Source organism: Mus pahari, chromosome 10 (genome assembly GCF_900095145.1).
Source record: "Mus pahari chromosome 10, PAHARI_EIJ_v1.1, whole genome shotgun sequence".
In the NCBI taxonomy this organism is placed as follows: Eukaryota; Metazoa; Chordata; class Mammalia; order Rodentia; family Muridae; genus Mus; species Mus pahari.
In genome coordinates this window covers 45,279,407-45,298,195 of record NC_034599.1, presented here as the reverse complement: position 1 = coordinate 45,298,195, position 18,789 = coordinate 45,279,407, and the positions used below count along the sequence as shown (strand labels likewise).

The window sequence follows — 18,789 nt, the reverse complement described above, 5'->3', positions numbered from 1 at the left end:
TACATCTACTGAGATTTGAGATAGAATTTTTATTTCTGGAACTCTTTTGATAGAAGGGCAAAACAACATCTGTTTCTATCACTGTTTTTTTTTCTGATAATTTAACAAAGCTATGGACCCTTTATCTAACATTTTGCTTGTACTCTCAGGAGCCCCAGGCCCCAAATTCTTGATTAAGAACAGCAAAAAGAGAACTGGATATATTTTAGCAGTTGAGAATGCTTACTGCTCTTGCAGAGAACCCTGGTTCATTTCTGTTTCTAGAACCCACATCAGGCAGCATACAGCAACCAGTAACAACAGTTCTAGGGGGTCCAATGCTGCCTTCTGGTCTCTTTGAGCATCGGCACACACATGGTACACATACATTCATGCAGGCACACATTCACATCCACATAAATTAAAAAATAAGTAAACCAAATCTTAAAAACAAAGAGCATCTAAGATAATTATGGACGGGATAAGGCAGATGATTTTTGTAAAGGAAGCACTTATTCTGCTGAGGTCCTGAAGGTGTGCCCTGAATATTATTATTAATACACAGATGGAAATCCCGGGAATGAATCAGAACAAGTTCTCTGAGTTCTTGTTTAGCTTCTTTGCCAGGCTCACTCCAGAGAGAGTCCAAACAACAATAACCACCCTCACACTGCTAAGCCAACTTGGTTTTGGCTGACTGCTGGCCTCAGATGTAGCTCTATTTGGCTCTGAATTGAAATTTAGAGCATGCAGCAGCATCTCATTTCTCATCCCTCAGGGGCTATGGGTATTTGTGTGTGTGTGTGTGTGTGTGTGTGTGTGTGTGTGTGTGTGTCTGTGTATGTGTGTATGTGCGCACGAGAGAGAGAGAGAGAGAGAGAGAGAGAGAGAGAGAGAGAGAGAGAGAGAGAGAAAGTGTTAATTTTCATTGTAAACCTGATTGGAGTACGGAACACCTCTGACTGTGTCTCTGCTGGCATTTTCAAGAAGGATTATGTCACGAGGACTCTAAACTAAGGATCAAGTCCTTGACAGACTGTGGTGGCATTATTCAAAGATGCTGAAAGGCAGAAGGTTAGTTGGAGGTGGAAGAGGAAGAAACAGGTTGCTGGGCTGTAGGGCCTTGAGGACTGTATCTTCCCTGGTTACTTCCTGTATTATATTTTCTCTGTTTTCTGTTAGTAAAGAATTGCCTTCCATCCATAATGTGCTCTGGTCATTAAAATGTCCTTCCTAAGAGGTCATGGACTAAACTCTCAGAAGCCACAAGTCAAAATAAAACTTCCTCCCCTTTAAATTGTCTCTGTCTTGTATTTGGTCACAACAAAAATAATATATTGTTGCATAGTTCTACCAGAGCAAGACAGAGCATAATTTTTGATAGCCACCAGCCTGTTGCTGAACAAAATCTGTTGACTTGAATACATGCTTGCAATCTCTGTGGCAGCTTCAGAGCTAGGCTCTTGCTGACGGCCCCACTTGTAACATAATCTTTGAGCTGCATCCATAGCTCTGAGCTTCAGTTCTTCTGAGGCGGTTAAATATTTACATATACCCATGCCCACACATATCTCTTTTCTGTCCATCAGGACATAGCCTGAAGCTTCTTCTGCCTGGAAGGGCTGAGCTATTTTGGAACTGAACCAATTACCAATTAAGAGCAGCAAGGCCCTTAGGCTGATGGGAGACTCAGCTACCACATATCCTCACAATGTACAATGCTGGAGTTAAACTGACATGGGTGGGAAAGGTTCGAGCTCTTGAACAGGACAAAGCAGTTTCCATGTCTCACATCTAAATACCTGTATCCACCAGAAGGCATTTGAATAACTGTTATCAATTATTGTGATTGAAAGGTGAGGTGAGTCCGGTACTACTTCATGCACAATAGTAACTGCTTGCTATGCTAGAGAGTACAGTCCTGTTTAATATTAGAACAACAACGACAGCATACAAAAGTACATACATACATGCATAGTAGTAGTCCATCCATAAAACCTAACGTCTCTATAAAACACATACTTCCTCTTGTTCAATCTAAACAATAACTCCTTGAGATTGGTATTGGCTCTATTTTGTGTATGAAGAACTGAGGTTCAAAATAGATAAGTGTTTTGCCTAAGGTTCCATGACCTGTAAGTGAAGTAGCCTGAGACTGAGTCCCAGGCAGTCAGAGGAAGCAAGCATAAAACTCACTTCTTAATTAGTAGCTCAATTTACACATTTTAACATAAGGGATCTTTTTAAAAATCACAATTGCTAGTCTAGAGGTTTTACAGGGCAGACAGTAGTAAAGTAGAGAAACAGGGTTTTCTGGTGTTAAAATTTGTTTGTGGAGTTTTACTGGAAGAGAGTCTGTGGGTGATCCGTTGTGAAAAGGGAGGAGATAGTCCAGGAGAACAAAGGTGTGGGTCAGGATCCAGGAAGTACTGCTTAAAGGGTAGGGCTAAAAGGAGAAGACCTTGTACTGATGACTTTGTCACACATGTCAACTTGACACTTGCTAGAATCATCAGAGCAGAAGGAATCTAAGTTGAGGAAATGCCTCCATAAGATCCAGCTGTAAGGCATTTTCTCAATTAGTGATCAAAGAGGTAGGGTAGTCCACTGTGGGAGGTTCCATCTCTAGGCTGGTGATCCTGGGTTTTGTAAGAAAACAGTTTAAGCAAGTCGTAGGGAGCAAGCCAGTAAGCAGCACCCCTTCATGGCCTTTGTATCAGCTCCTGCCTCCAGGTTCCTGCCCTGCTTGAGATTTTGTCCTGGCTTCCTTTGATGATAAACAGCTATATTGAATTGTAAGCTAAATCAACCCTTTCCTCTCCTACTTGCTTTTTGGTCACAGAATTTCATCATAGTAATAGAAACCCTAATTAAGACAGACTTGTTTGTGGTCCTCAAGGGAGGTGTACAACTGGGGCATCTGCATTGCACTGGTGAGGTTGTGTTCTACCATGTGTGAAATGCCAAATTCTCTCTCCATAAGATATTCAGTAAAAGCTACACAACAACAAAAATGCATATGCTGCTGGGGGTGATGAAGGATTTATGAAAAAGAAGCTGAGGTCATGGCTAGGGATTGCACAACTAGACTCATGTTCACAGTATGAGAGCCGTCTGCAGTGCTCAGCCTTGCATACCAATGTAGGAAGCAATGTGTTCTGCACCTGACTCAGCCAGAGGATGGCTGGCTAAGGACAGAGCCTTTGTGAGTGCAAAAGGATTCTTTTTTGGAGGAAGTTCTGGTCCAGGGATCAGGGCCAGGCTGGGCCCTTGTTGCTGGTTATATATTGGCAGGTACAAAGTTCATTAAAGACTATAGGGTCCTAGTAATTTCTTTCCTAGCCTGTGATAGAAAAGCTTATTCTGCCTGAACAGATTGGAAAGCTTTTACATTTAAGCAAAGTCCTAGAAGATGAGTAGATTTTTTTTATCAGACGCATGGCAGAGACAAGTTATTCCTGTCCTTAGAAAACATAGGTATGAAACTTGAGATCTCCCAATCTTGAGCTGGCAGTGGGATGGGCTGCAAACATGAACGTCCCATGGACACTCTCATAGGATCCCTTCAGTCACCTCAAGTAAATACAGAATCAAGGCAACTTCCATATGCCAGGCAGTGCAGTTTCAAGGTGAGTCTCATTTCCTTTCCAGCCACTCTGGAGCTTCTCTTGTGCAGACAAGGCCGTGGGACTCACAGGTGAAGAGCACATTTCTGACTGGTGTATAAGGAGGGAGTGGGTGGAGCTTGGGGATTCTTATGGAAGAATAGGAGGAAGGATTGCAGGTTCTAAATGGGGTAGGAACTCCACAGGAAGACCTACAGAGTCAACTAATCTGAACCCTTGGGACTCTCAGAGTCTGAACCACCAACCAAAGAACATACATGGACTGGACTGGACCTAGGTCTCCCTGCTTATATGTAGCAGATGTGTAACTTGACACTCATGAGGATCCTGAACAACTGGAGCAGGGGCTATCCCAAAAGCAACATTTGGAATGTGAATAAATAAAACCATTTTTAAAAAAAAAAAAAAAAAAAAAAAAAGGAGGGAAGGGGATGCCTGCTTGGAAGGAAGCTTGACTAAAGCGAAAGGGGTCATGAAGAAGAGAAAGCAACGCTCAGCCACAAAGTTGATGGGGAGAGTCTATTCCTCAGCATCTGGTCCTACATCAGTTGGTACATTAATTGGATGACCCATCTCCCAGCTAGACACTCACAGAGCAGGACACAGGACAGGTGAGCCCAGATGAAGTGACAGGTTAGCAAGGGGATCTTCAGGGTAAATCTAGGCAGAGGTAGAATGGAATCCAGAAGCAGTGATAGGATGTTTTTAAGCATCTGGGTACACACACACACACACACACACACACACACACACACACACACACTCACACACAGACATATATATATTGCCTCTGCCTCTAATGTCTTTCCTGGGTCTGGCCTGAAACATGCGGTGTTTCTATCATCACCTTGCCCATCTCAGCCATGTCAGGATTCAGGCTTCAGAGTTCGTAACTGTAGGCAACAGGCTACCAACTCTGTTTTCTTTCTGGGACCCTACAGGAACAGGAGAGTTCCCCGTATGCAACTGTAGGCCAATGGGTATAGAGAATCAGGCCGGACTAGGTAAGATTTACTCCAGCCAAATGAGCAGAAACAACAGTGAGATTTGGTGACTGACATCTGTGCATTGGCTCTAGACTCCTGAGGAAATGCAGCCTACCATGGGGCTGTAACATATATCATCTCTTCCAGAGTAAGAAGAAGCAGTTGGACCTCCTATCTATTAATCACATCTGCCATTAATCAGGGTAACTCACTATAATTGTGATTACAGTTGGGAATCAATTAATGTTCACCTTAAAATAACATGTAGAGAGGAAAGCAATTAATGTAATAGAGTTAGAGCATCAGAACGACACAAACGTTATTGACAATTATGAATCACGGCTTGCGGGGGTGATGGCCACGGCTTTCACAGAGAGGTTGACAGTGGAAGGGAAGACAGGATCAGGTAGGAACCAAAGACCACTCCTCTCATCACCATCTATGGAAAAGCAGTGTGCCTGGGGCTTCCCAGTTACCTCCTCTCCACCTCATGGCTCAGCTATAACCGCCCAACCTCCAAGGCCAGAAAGAAACAGGCTGAAGAAGGACCATGGTTTCCTGTTCTTTACCACCAAAGACCTAGTTTATTATTATTCTCAGACTTGAGTCTGTATGGCTGTTTGTTTGATGGGTGTCATTTGGAAGAGATTTATGATATTAAATAGGTTTGACCTAAGCTGGACACAAAGCAGTATTTTAAACTCTCTCTCTCTCTCTCTCTCTCTCTCTCTCTCTCTCTCTCTCTCTCTCTCTTTCTCTCTCTGTTTGTGTGTGTGTGTGTGTTTGTATGTATGTATGTGTCTTATATGCAATTATATATGTATATAGAGTATGTGAGTGTATGTGGTATGTGCACGTGAATGAGTATGTGAGTTTCTTTTACAGTTGTTTGCCTCATTCTCTTGAGACAGCATCTCCCAGCCTCTCACTGAACCAGAAGCCTGTCATTCTGACATGGCCGATTAACAAGTAAATCCCTGGATTTGCCTGTTTCTTCCTGACCACTCAAATGCTTAGGCTACAGGCACATGTAGCTGCCTGGCTATTCTACATAGGGGCTGGGGACTTAGCTCCTCATGCTAGCACAACAGACACCACTGCCCACTGAAATACCTTTCCAGCTCAGCTGGGTTTTTTGTAAAAGGTAATTTTGCAGTGTGTCTCAGAATGGCCCCAAACTCTCATAATCTCATAAACTCTCATAGCCAGAATCACCCGACTCACCCGTGGCTGTTCAAGTTTTCATTCAAGTCTCATAATCTTGCCTCCGTCTCTCGAGTGCTTGGGTTATAAGTGTGTGCTACCAACATGCCCAACCATATTGTGGTTTTTCAAGGAAGCACTTCTACCTGTTTATACATCCACTACCCTTTAAGGAGAAGATGAGATCAAAGCTACTGTGGACATCTTTTAGCTGTGGAAAGCTAGTGTTATTATATGAAGGACCTGCTAAGGTCACACGGTGACTTAAAGGCAAGAAGAGACTCAGTACACTGCCTTCCCCTAGGTCCTATCCATAACAATCATGATGACCCAACTCACCCGTGGCTGTTCAAGTTCTCATTCAAGTGAAATAGTCTCACTTTCTGTAGGAAGTGCTCTTCGTGAGGTGCCCTGAGTAAAAGATCCTCCAGTTCAACCTCTCAGACCTGGAGCTTTTCCCAAAACTTGAGCATCTACAACTTCATCTAGAAGTGCTCAGAAGGGTAATTAAACAGAGCCTTCACTTTCCAGATGAGAGGACTGAGGCCTGGGGAGTGTGTGTGGAGTGTGTGTGTGTGTGTGTGTGTGTGTGTGTGTGTGTGAGATCAGCTCCACATCCAGCTTTAGGTGGAAACTGCACACTTCTAGTGTTGTCTATTTGGCTTCTTAAACTCTTTCTCTGAATATTTATGTATCTACCTTCTGAACAGACATTGCAAGTGATCTTGAATTCTGCTACTGCTGAAGATCCAGGGTTCACTCCCCAGACACTTTTATCCCATCTGTAGGAGACTCTTTGTATCTACCTAGTGCCTGGAGGCTGAAACCTGGGGCTTCTTGGATAGTACGAAGCACAGTTTGTTTGAAAATGGCTACAAGGACTCTGATCCCCCATTCCCTCCAATAAGGTCTTCTTCGGTCTTGCCCAAGGTCCGTCATGATCCCGTTTACTAGCCTCAGTGGGAAACTGGAATTGATAAGTAAGACTGTTACCCACAGTAAATGGGTAACAGTGATTTTGGTCAGTTGCCAAATACACTCCCATTGATGTTTCATAGTTGTTGTTTTTTAATTTAATCGATGTCAGGGCATAGACATTGTGCAGGGGAATATCCAAGAATGACTGATCCTTAATCTTTACCTGTGGGCCATCCTAAGATCTGCGGGGGTTGGGGGATGGGTGGGGGGCAATTAAGTATGGTTTCTCTTTAAAATCGAAGCACGCATCTTGTCCGTTAGGAGTTAGGGCGGCAAAGGCCTCCAAATCCACTAGATGGCAGTAGTCGGTTAATCATGTAGGAAGGGGTTGCCTAGAGAAGCAATTCCCAGCAGAGCGGCCACGCTCCAGGATTTATAATCAAGTCCAGAATGTCTAAATATAAAAAGATACTTTCTCCCTTTCTGCATTCCCCAAAGATTACTTTCACTCTTTCTAATTATTATTTAAAAATAACAGCTACTCTGGGCTAGACTACACAAGACTATGGCTGAAAAGAAACAGCGGCATCCAAGCCCGAAGCAGTGGCTGGAGAACTCGGGAGTCAGCAGAGGTCCAGCTCGATTCAGCTGCCAACTCCTGCAAGCAAAAGGTTTCTTCCGAGCCGTTTCTAGCCACCACTCTGCAAGCTTCCAGGCCTTCGAATCAGAGACCTCATCCAGACCATGAGCCCCAAACCACAATTTACCACATAACTACGTTGAGCTCTGAACCAAACCCTAATATTAATTTATGGGACCACAAAGCCATTACAAAGTTGCGTTCTATTTTCCTTATAGAAAGAAAGGGAAGGGGGGGGAGGGAGAAGAGCAGGGGGAGGGTAGGAAACGAAGCCATACCGAGGATAGATTTGACCTGAAATCAAATCTATGTATTTCCTAGCTAGCGCTGTGGAGCAGGGGTTTCCGGAAGTTCTCTGAATGACCTGAACCGAGTGTATATTTCACAGGTCCGCTCCCCTGACTTGAGGCATGGTTCTCTGAAACAACCTTGGTTTCCCCCTGAAGCTGCTTTCAACGCTGTCCTGGCCTCCAATACTGGAGTCTCACGGTAGGGTTGTGTGGACTTGCCCCTGGAATAGCCTTTTCCAGAGACACCCCAACTCTTTTATGAACACTCCTTATTAGGCCATTTTCTTGTTGGTCTTTGCCTTTTCTTCAGCAGCCAGAGAGTCTGATGGTTGGATCTGAGATTTATGTAGGACACTTGGCTAAAATATAAACAGCGGTTTAGAGAAGGGGAATCTGCTCCGTGTCAAAAGTAAGACTAAGCTTGGGGCCCCCTGGACAGCTGAATTGGATGCTTCTCCACAGAACAACATTACTGTCGCTAAGGATTCTGGCCCAGGCTAGCCGGCTGGGGCCTGGCTGCAGAGCACAGTCAGGTTTGTACCATGTGTTAGACCCACCCTTACCTGGGTTAGCAGGGAGGGAACCCAGCACTCCATTCATAATCATTTGTGGCCAACTGTGCTTGGCTTTCTGTAAACCAATCACATTTGTGTGTGTGTGTGTGTGTGTGTGTTAACTGAATAACCCCCTGAGGGCCTTGAGCAGTACAACCAGGTTTTAGAAGGTTTGGAGTTTGTACAACTCTGGGGGAAGTGGGACTATAAGAAAATGAAGTCAAGATTCCAAGGATAGTATTAGACAACAAAGAAAATATTGATTTTTCTTACAAAAATGCACTCTTACAAAATGGCTCCTCCAGCCAGGGAAACTGGATCTCTTCTGGATGGAGGGCCAGGGAGATGTACTCCATACTCCACTAATTTCTAGATAGATCGTTCTTCAGAGTGCCCTGGTGACGCTGAAGAGGCTCACATCCCTTGTCCAGGGGGCAGACTTAATATGGCATCTGATTCAATTTGACTCTCATGCTCAAAATTTGCCCTCCCATCACACAGCACAGAGACCGTGTAGGATTGTGAGCTCCAGGGCGGCCTGAACTACATAGCAAGCCCCTGGGTCAACAATCAAGGGCTCTAAATGTTTATCAACTCTTGAGTTGGGGTGTTTCCATTACAGTATAACATCTCCCTTTGTCACCAGACTGCTCTGGGGCTCTAGGGTTACACCTTGAAACAGTGCAAAGTTACTGTTGGCTCGAGTTAAAAAGGAGTCCTTTCCATAGTCGAGAGACCAAGAAGAAGCAAGGTGAAGGTGGAGGGGCTAATTCCCCTGGAGAGAAGCCACCTAATTTATCCCAACTCTGTTTGATAGGATGCAAGCTCCATTCTTGTTTGTTTTTGTTTGTTTGTTTGGGGAGTTGTGTCACCCTCTGCCACCTAGCCTGGCTTAGAAGCTGAAGCAGTTCCAGGCTTTGGGCTTACAGTTTTGCAGCACCACACCCAGCTGCAAGCTTTGCATTTGTCTGTTGCCCTGAACCCTTAAGGGGTTTGATCTCCAGCAAGAAGATAGCTTCGGGCAGGGGGTGGGGGGAGGGTGGGGGTGGGGGAGACTCTACGAGAGGATGACAGGTCTTTCTGAGGCAGTGGCCTATCAGTTCTGGACAGATCCTGGGTCCTCTGAATGTCTGAATGACCATGTTCAGTTCCATATGGAGGTTTGCCCTTGGAGGCCTTTCCCCTTTCACCTCTGATTGCCCTCCCCCTCAACACTCTCCTCTCTCTCCTCCCTCCTGCTCCTCTTTGAGCAAGGCCCTATTGTTAGCCCTTTGTATCTTAGGGTGAATTTAAGTTATTTAGTTTCCTCCTGTAGGGAGAGCAACAGTTTCCCATTAAAGGAACAAAGCTCTAACCTTCAAAGGAATAAGAAGTTGGGAGCTGGTGAGGGAGTACCCTGAGTTGGAGCACAGGGATGGAGGGGCTGCCTACAATTTGGAAATGGTAGGACAGAGGCAGCTATTCCAATCCCAGTGTTTGTAGGGGAAGGAAAAGAGACATTTAAAATGAACCATTGCCCGGTGTTGGTCACACACCAGATCCTCAGGTAGATGGTTTCAGAAATACTGTTTGTTCGTAGGAATTCTGTCAGCTGGGTATACAGCTTTTAATAGATGATGTAGCCAAGGTAAGAGACAGGTACAGAGAGACACAAATGCAAGGAAAACCATGTTGGGACAGCTGCCTAGCTGTACCTGGAACATGGCCATGTCTTCTCATGAATATATTCGATATGAATAATACTGCTGAGTATTCAGTATTAGGCCTTTTTTTTTTTCAATAAGAAACCTGATACAGTTGTGAGGTGACTTTCCTAAAGTCCCTGTCACATGCAGTGGCAGGTAGCTTGTAAGTTCTATACTAAGGAAGGGACTGACTTCTGGGGTTTTAGAATAGAACGGAGCTCAGTTCACCCTATCTGTTTTAAACACACAGCAGGGGCAGGAGAGAAGGGCCAGTAGGTTACCTCCGTAGGAAAGAAGCAAGCAGGTGGCAGGACCACACTCCTTGAAGCCCAGACTCATCTATCTCCCTCCTGTCCGCTGCATCCTTGGTCTCTGCTGATGCAAGAAGGCCCAAAGAGCGGAAAGTCCCCAAGCTAGCACACAGTCCATCTCCGACAGGAGGGTTGTCATTGTCAGAACAATGTCAGCTATCACCTGACAATTTCCTTTCTTGACATTCTGGGATGTTAGGTCAACTTCCCGTGCAGAGCCTATGGGGCCAAACTGAGACTATATGGATGCCCACAGTGGGTAGGTGATTTGGGGGTGACAAGGTTTCAGCCCAGAGGTGATATGGTCATAGTCTGTCTTCTCTACATTCGTTTCACCTTACATTCTACTCGCTCCGTATTTATTTCATTAGCATGCCTTGCAGATGTCTAATTTATTATTTATAACTAGCATGCCTTCTGAGGTCTTCCTACAACTCGCAAGCCACTTCCTTACTCATTATCTGCATTTCACACGTCTCATCTCCTGCGTTTTGCTCCTAAGTGGCTTGCTTTCTCTCTTTGCTGCTTTAGTTATCTGTCTCCTGCTGGGTAGCAAAATGGCTGAAAACTTCGAGGCTTAAAATAGCAATTCGCCACCACCACCCCACCCTGGGTAATGGGCAAAGAGATACCTTGTTGGTGGTGGTGTTCTTGTATCAGTCAGGGGCGCAGAGCAGGTGGCAGTCTTTTGTTCATCCTAGCCTGATGCCTGGTTTGGTGGCCAAAGCTACTTTATGCCTAGGACTCAGAAAAATCAAATCAAGTCCAGGAGGAAGACAGACATTCAGACTCCAATGCGGCACAGGCCCATAGACAGCCACTTGTGGCCATGTCCTGTAGGGGGTTTGGAGGATGTCATCCAGGGGCCTGCCAGCCCTATAGCCAGCTTGCAGCAGGAGCCACCACAATGTGTGAATTTGTGGTGGTCAGATGGGAGAGAAAGAGAAGAGGAACAGCTTAAGCAGAATGAAGAGAGATGGAACTGGAGAATTGAGGGTGGAGAGGAGGAGCCTGTTGTGAATGACCAGCCCTATCATCTGGGGCCAAGGTGAGGTCCCAGCCCGAGCTGCAGCTGAGAGCCATGACTGGGTCCATGGCTATGCAGAGGCAGGGGTTGGTATTGATGTCTGTGATTCATATTACCACTAGAGAACATTGGAATGTTCCTGGTGGGGCAACCTTTGGGGACTATTCGGATGTCCAGGGACTGTTCAGAACTGGCCCCGCTTCTCACTGACTGCAACCTCTCTGGCTCTAGAGAGCTGGCCCCATCTCCCATCAGTGGCACCACTCTGGAGAGTAGGCCCTGCATCTCAAACAGGCAGCACACTGGAGCTCTCTCTGGTGGCAGTGGTGTGGGTGTGCCAACCCGAGGGCTTAAGTGTGGGAGAGCTGGCCCTGCCATTGGTCTGTTGTGAGGTGGTTGCTGGGTGATGTCCTCCCCATTCCTCTACACCTTTGGTAGTTAAGGGAGAGCTGGGCCCTAGGGCATGTATGTGTGGGAGAGCTAGCCCTGCCCCTTCACTGGCTGCAGCACTTGGGAGAACGGGCCCTGCATCTTGCCGGTGTAACACAGTGGAGCTGGCCCTGGTGGCAAAGGCATGGATGGACCATCGCTGAGAGGGTGGGAGAGCAGGCCCAGACCCCCAGAGGCTGCAACACGTGAGGGGAATGGGCCCTGCATCTTGACTGAGTAGCATAGTGGAGCTGGCTCTGGAGGCCTGGGTGCCTGTGAGCCAGCCCCCAGGGTGTGAGAGCCAACCTTACCTCCTGCCATTGGCAGCACTGTTGCCTAGCCAGAGCACTGCTGGAGAATTTGCCCTGGTCTTGCAGGTGAGGAAGAGCCATGATAATCAACTCAACTTCCACCCAGGACACTGAGTTGGTCTGCCCCCAAATCTCTATCATTTACAAGTGGTTGGGACATGTGAAAGGGCCAGTCCGGCTGAGGTCAAGGGGTCAAAGGACTGACATGAGGGGACAGGCAGGTGAGCAGGACTGGGTGCATGATGTGAAACTCACAAAGAATAAAAAGTTTAAAAAACCCCAAAGCTGCAGGATCTCCACGACACAGGGCAACAACAGGATAAGTGGGAGGAGTTCAGGTGAGGACCCAGTACTGATGGAGTCACAGAAGCCAGAGATACTGAACCAGACCCCATGACTTATTGTGATGAACATTTGCAAGTGAAGATGTGTGGACAGAGGGATATTCTGTGGGACACATTGTGACACTTGACAGCTTCCACGATGAGCTGTTTCTATACCTTGCTTTGTTTGTTGATTGTTTGCATGCTTTTTATTTTGGAAGAGGAAGGTTACAGGGTTGAAGGACCAACATGACAGGTGAGCAGGACTGAGTGCATGATGTGAAACTCACATGAACAAAATGTTTTAAAAACCCAACAACTGTCATGTTTTGATGCATATATAATATTTAAAATTACACTTTGAGAATTTCACACATGCAAACAATGTATTCCAATCATGTCTCCCCGACTTTCCCTCCCAACTCCCTCCTCATCTCCTCAAAGTCCTTCTAAATTTCATGTTAGTTTTTGTAAAAAAATATTCCACTGAGCCCAATTGGTAAATAGGTATGGGGAAATCCACTGGAGCATTCCCAGCCTCTTAGGAAGCTTCTAGAAACCTATCCTAAAAAAACAAAACAAAACAAAACAAAACAAAACAAAACAAAAACAGAAAAGAACTCTCCCTTTCCCAGCAGCCATCATTTGTCACGAGCTCCTCAGCTGGGAGTGGGGCCTGTGTAGTCCTCCCTCATCCATGCTAGATTGTCGACCGGCCTGATTTGCACAGGTCTTGAGTGGGTGACCACAGCTGCCAATATGTTACATGTTTTAATCTCTCACAGTCTCTGTGGGCCAGCAAGTTGGGAGCAGTTTGGTTGGGGTATTCTGGCTTAGGGATCTTCAAGGAGTTACAGTCATCTGAACTTAGCTGGGACTGGAGGAGGCACCGCCAAGATGTTATAGCCACAGCTGGGATGCTGGTCCTGATGGCAGAGATTCTCAGTTTCCTTGCAGGTTAGCTTCTCCATAGGGCAGGATGAGTGTCCTTATGAAGTGGCAACTATTTTCACTCATCCAAGAGACAGCAGTGTCTTCTGTTACCTAGCGTTGGACATCACACATGATCACATATGACAGCCCTGTCTGACATGAGATAGCATATACGATACAGGAGATCAGAAGACTAGGATCATTGGGGTCATCTTGAAGACTGACTCCCGTAATGAATTCTAGGTAACATGATAGTTACCTGTCCTTCTTAAGGTGGTCACCCACCCAGTTTATTTCTGTAAGTCTGTAAAGAAATGACCCACCCTAAAAGCAATATAGCACACTTGCACTGCTGTCTTACGCACAGTGGGTTGTTTACGCACAGTGGGTTGTATCCATCTCCAAAATTTTCCTCTTCCCCAAGCTGCTTCTTTCGGATGTTCTAAGTTTTAGGATTTTTCAATGGGTACCACAAAGCAATGAGAACAGTGGTAATCATCACCATTGTGATCGCTGAAGAAGACCGCTCCATTAGAGAGTTATACAGGGCAGGGGAGGTGGCCCTGCTAATACAAGCTTGCCTTGAAGGCATGAGGATTTGAATTTAGGCAGCAGAACTCACATTAAAAACTAAGAGAAACCGTGGCGGGGATGCCAGCGGCACGTGCTTGCAATCCCAGAGGCAAAAGTAGGCAGACCCTTGCTAGGGGCTTACTGGCTAGCCCAGAAGTGTCCTTGGTGATTTCCAGGACGGTGAGAAAGCTAGGCTCACGAGAAATATGGAAGATACATGAGAAGAAGCAACACTGAAGACGCCCTTTAGCTTCCACACACAGATTACACAATCATGGACATGCATATATGCTTGAAAACGTGAATATACGTGTGCACACACACAAGCATACACAGACACACACAAAACAAGCATACATAGACACCCCCCCCACACACACATACACACAAGCATACACAGGCACACACACAAGCATATGAAGTTACAAACACACAGGGAGACACATATACACTCATGTATACACAGAGAGACACAGACAGACACATACAAACACATACACACACACACACACACACATGAGGGGAGGGGATTATGCATAAGATCTTCACAGAGCCACCAGGAAGGACGTCTGACCCAGCACCTCAGCCGGAGAAGGCAGCTTTTTTCCTTTCCCTTCTACGTGGCCTCTAACTGGCTTGTTTCTTTTATCCTCTGGGTATAAAAGTGTAACTGAGCAGCATCTAAAAGACTTTAATTCAAGGCATGAGTCACTCTGGCGCCCCGAAACATAGTCAAGTTATAGTAACATTGTTTCAATCTCTTGTCCTCATGGATCCGGATCTCTCAAAGGTCAGGATCATTTCTGTCCATGTTGTTGGTCTACGTGGTCTGTTCTTGTTTTGCTCCTCTATTCACATACCAGATCTCTTCTAATCAGTAGCATACCTTGGGTTGGGGGCATGTAGAAAGAATACTATGAATTCATTCTTGTTCTGCCCCAGAGCATCAATTAGTTGACATTACCAGGAAGATCAGTTGTTTAAAGCTCCTGTTTGATTATCTATAACACAAGCGGGCTTCACTCAGGGTGTGATTGGCTTGGCTAAGACCTTCTAGGATTGTGTGACATCTGCCAAACCATATATTGGTTATTTCAGTGTGCCCCTTATTAGTATGGCATTTCTTTATGTCTAGCCAATAGAAGAAGGTCTGAGAATCCTAGGACCCAGGTTAGGATATGCATAATTAGATTTTTACTTATTCATGACTTCTTTCGGAAGGAGAATGGAATGAGTCTCTTCAAAAGAGACTTTCACAAGAAACCTAATGATTTTTATCCTTCAATTCCTTATACGGTGTGAGAGTTAGATAGGCTCGCGTGACTGAACATTTGGTCAGTGTTTAATGCGGGTGGTTTGGGAAAGGCTGTGAAGTCTATGGAAGGTAGGGGGCTTAGCTAGAGTACCCAGGTCACCAGGACAGGTTACTTGGAAGGTTATCCCCACATCTGCTTCTGAGATCTGCTGAACTGGAATTTTTGGACACTGTGAGAGTCAAATGAACCCTTCTTCACTTAAGTTGTGTCAGGACCTTTGTCACAGCTATGGAAAACGAAGTTAGTACACACAGCTAATCAAAAAAAGCACAATGCTTATGGGAATTCTGGCGTTTTGAGCTTCATTGTTTACTGGAGAGAGCTCATTAATATTGTTTTTCCCACTGTGACAGATAATATTATATGCTGGGTTGACTGGCCACAAGATGCTTAGATGCTGGGTCCTATGCACATTATTCTGCGTGTTACCCTGACAGTGGTTTAGGTGAGCTTTTTGTTTACATTGGGAGACAGAGTAAGCTGGTTGGCTTCTCTAACATACGGAGGCCGCATCCAATCAGTTAAAGGACTGGCCAGAACGAAGGGGTGATCTTTCTGTAAGTGAAGAGAACTCTTCCTATCTGTTGACCTTCAAATTGGGACACTTGCCTCAACTTTTGGCATTTTTCTTAGACTGTATCCTGTTTTGACTAAAATACTCTTGGCCATGCCTCAAGTGACTGCCTATAGGTGGACATGGTGTATCTGGGTCATGATATCTCTCTAGAAATATTTTCCACTTCCACTATGGTGGTGGCACACTTCCCCACTGAGCACAGATGCGCTCCCATGGGTTATGGTTATAGCTGCTCCCTTTTATTGCTTGCTATGATTGAGGAAGCTACAAGCCCTGGGTTACTGATAACTTGGTATGATACAAATAAATGAATAGGGACTGGGTCACCTGAGCATGTGTAGCCTGAGACCTTCCTATGTGAGTGTATGAGACAGATTTTAGTGCATTGTCCTTTTAGTAGAATGGGCTGGTGGTCCTAACATGGGAATTACTGAGATTGACTTCCTATCCATTCTCTGCATCTCTGTGAAGTCACTGCTGGCTTATGGATAATGGCCTCATCTACTGGACTTCTTAGTAGGAAGACAGTTCATGAAAACTGGATCATAGAGAGAGATGGGGTCCGCATCCAAGTCTATTATGGTGTCAATCACTGGAGTCTCCTCCGTTTACCACTTTCTCACAGATGCCAGAGCTCTGCTTACCTCATCTTCAGTCTCAGTCTTGCTCCCAAGACACAAGAGGAAACAGTGGTAATAACTGGAAGGGAGTCTCTTTCATCTCCTCTTTCTGTTGTGCAAACAGCTCTTCTGTGTTTGGTGTGTGTGTGTGTGTGTGTGTGTGTGTGTGTGTGTGTGTGCCAGTCGATGGCAATGTGGACTCCCTTTGAGTCCTTTCTGTATGCTCATAGCAGCTACAAGTATTGTCTGTTGACTCTATGGAACTCTTTTTCTCACTTACATTATATTTGTAAACTATATTATACTGACCACAGAGGATGTTTGATCAAAGTTTACATAGTCTTTGGATTTATTTGCTTGTTTGTTCACATGGTAACAGTCCACCCATTCCATTGTTGTAGATAATAACACCCCACAGAACCATGATGCTATTGCCAATCCTGAACTTGAGACTTCCTTTTCATGTTTGTGTGTGGATGTATGTGTATATGTATGTATGAGTATGCATGTGTGAGTGTGTGTATGTGTTAGAATGTGAATGTGTTTGTGAGAGTATATGAGTGTGTGTGTTTGTGTATATGTATTGTTTTATGTGAGAGTATGTGTATGTATGTATATGTGGTGTTTGCTTGTGTGAGTGAGTGTATAAGTGTGTGAGTAGTGTGTATATGTGAATGTGTATGTGTTTGTGTGTCACAGTGTGTTGTGTATGTGAGTGTGAGTTATTGTGTGTTTGTGTATGGTGTGTATGTGTGGGAGTGTGTGTGAATGTGTCTGTGGGAGTGTATTGTTTTGTGATAGTCTTTTGGCATGTGCGTGTATGTGTGTTTGTATATGAGAGTATTTAAGTGTGTGTGTGTGTGTGTGTGTGTGTGTGTGTGTGTGTGTGAAGGTCATAGGATAATATCAATCACCCTCTTCCTTTGGTTTGAGACAGATCTCTCATTGACCTGTAACTTCACCAAACAGGCAAGACTAGCTGGCCAGAGAGTTTCTAGAGATCTGTCTGTCTCCACTTTGCAACTCATTGACAGCAGGATTAAAAGGCACACACCATCAGTCTGGCTTTCATATGGTTCTGTGGAGCAGACTCAGACCCTTATACCTGCAAAGTCAGTGCTTTACAGACTGATTCATCTCCCCAGTCCTCAGTGGGCTTTTTGCCTTGCCTATGGGAACCAAAGTTCCCAGAAAGTTTGTTCCTTCCACTGAGTCTTCTGCAAGGCAGATTAACTGATTAGAACTTCAAAGGTTGTAGAGAGATTGGAATGCTGCGGGTCCTAAGTCTAGTTAAAATTTGCCTTGGGTTATCTATAGCTCCCTAAATAACCATTCCTTAGCTACCACTGTGTCTGACCTTACACATTGTGACTAACAGATAAAACCTTTGGAGTATATTAACTTGACAAACCTAGTTTCCACCAACCCAAAGGCTAAGGGTGTCATCAGATAACATCCCCAGTCCTGGAGCTGAGATTTCTCTGTTTTGCTGTAGCCACCTACTTAATGCTTCCACCAATGCGTTTGGAAAGTGTCTTGATTTATTACTTTGTTCTCTTACTAAAAGAATTTCACGAAATTGTTACCACATTGGAATTTGGGCTAACCTGAATCTGTGTTCCCAAACCATGGTCACGCATATTTGGCTCCAGAATAAATTCTCTCTCATCTCCTTTGAAGAGAGGGTTGGAGTTTTTTGTTGTTGCTGTTGTTGACACCTACTACTCTCAGGACTATTATTGCTAAAAAGCCAACTGTACATTCTTCTTTGTCTTACCTTTCTTCCTATCTCTATGCTGTATGTTGCTCAATTAGCACATCTTCTGAACGGCTTCTTTAGCAACCAAGAGGTGTAGAATCTGGGTCACATAGTGGAAGACTTGGTTGGGCTCATATTTTTGTGATTGATTCCTGATAATATCTAGAGCTATGATGTCCCAATAGTTGACTTGTAACAATCTTGGGCCTATGTATAACATTTCATTTCCCTATATGGTATATAGTGTGACAATTTCTGCTTTTCCTTTTAAGGACATATATCTTTCCATTTTTCACTCTGCTGAGAATTCTGTTCTTTGTCTTTGAATATATATATATATATATTCTACTATTTTAAAAAGACATTATTATTTTTTGTTATTTTTACTGTTTCTCTGTGTTTAGCAAAGAGAGAGAGAGAGATTATATATTCTGTCTGCCCTCATGAATAAGAAACATGATTCTCCCTTTCAAACCCAATTCCTCCATTTTTCATTGTATAGACTGTCTTATCTCTATAATCCTTACCCTACTTGGCTCTAAAGCCCTGTTTATAAATGCAAAGATTCATTGATATGTCCTACTAAATAGTAGACTATATATATACACCAACATTCCTCTTTGGCAGTCTAGAATAATTGGCAAGCATTTTGAAATTTCCATTTTTTTCCTTCATCTTCTTCCATTAATCTCAGCCAGGGGAAGAAAGCCATAGAGAAAATTCTACCCT

General features: G+C 44.6%; 1 non-coding gene across 1 annotated transcript; it reads left to right on the top strand.

Annotated features, from left to right (window-relative positions):
• Positions 1–10,797: 10,797 nt before the first annotated feature.
• Positions 10,798–10,943, top strand: LOC115064899. The gene has a single exon (XR_003844722.1). It is a non-coding gene; the product is annotated as a small nucleolar RNA SNORA48 (small nucleolar RNA).
• Positions 10,944–18,789: the final 7,846 nt, after the last annotated feature.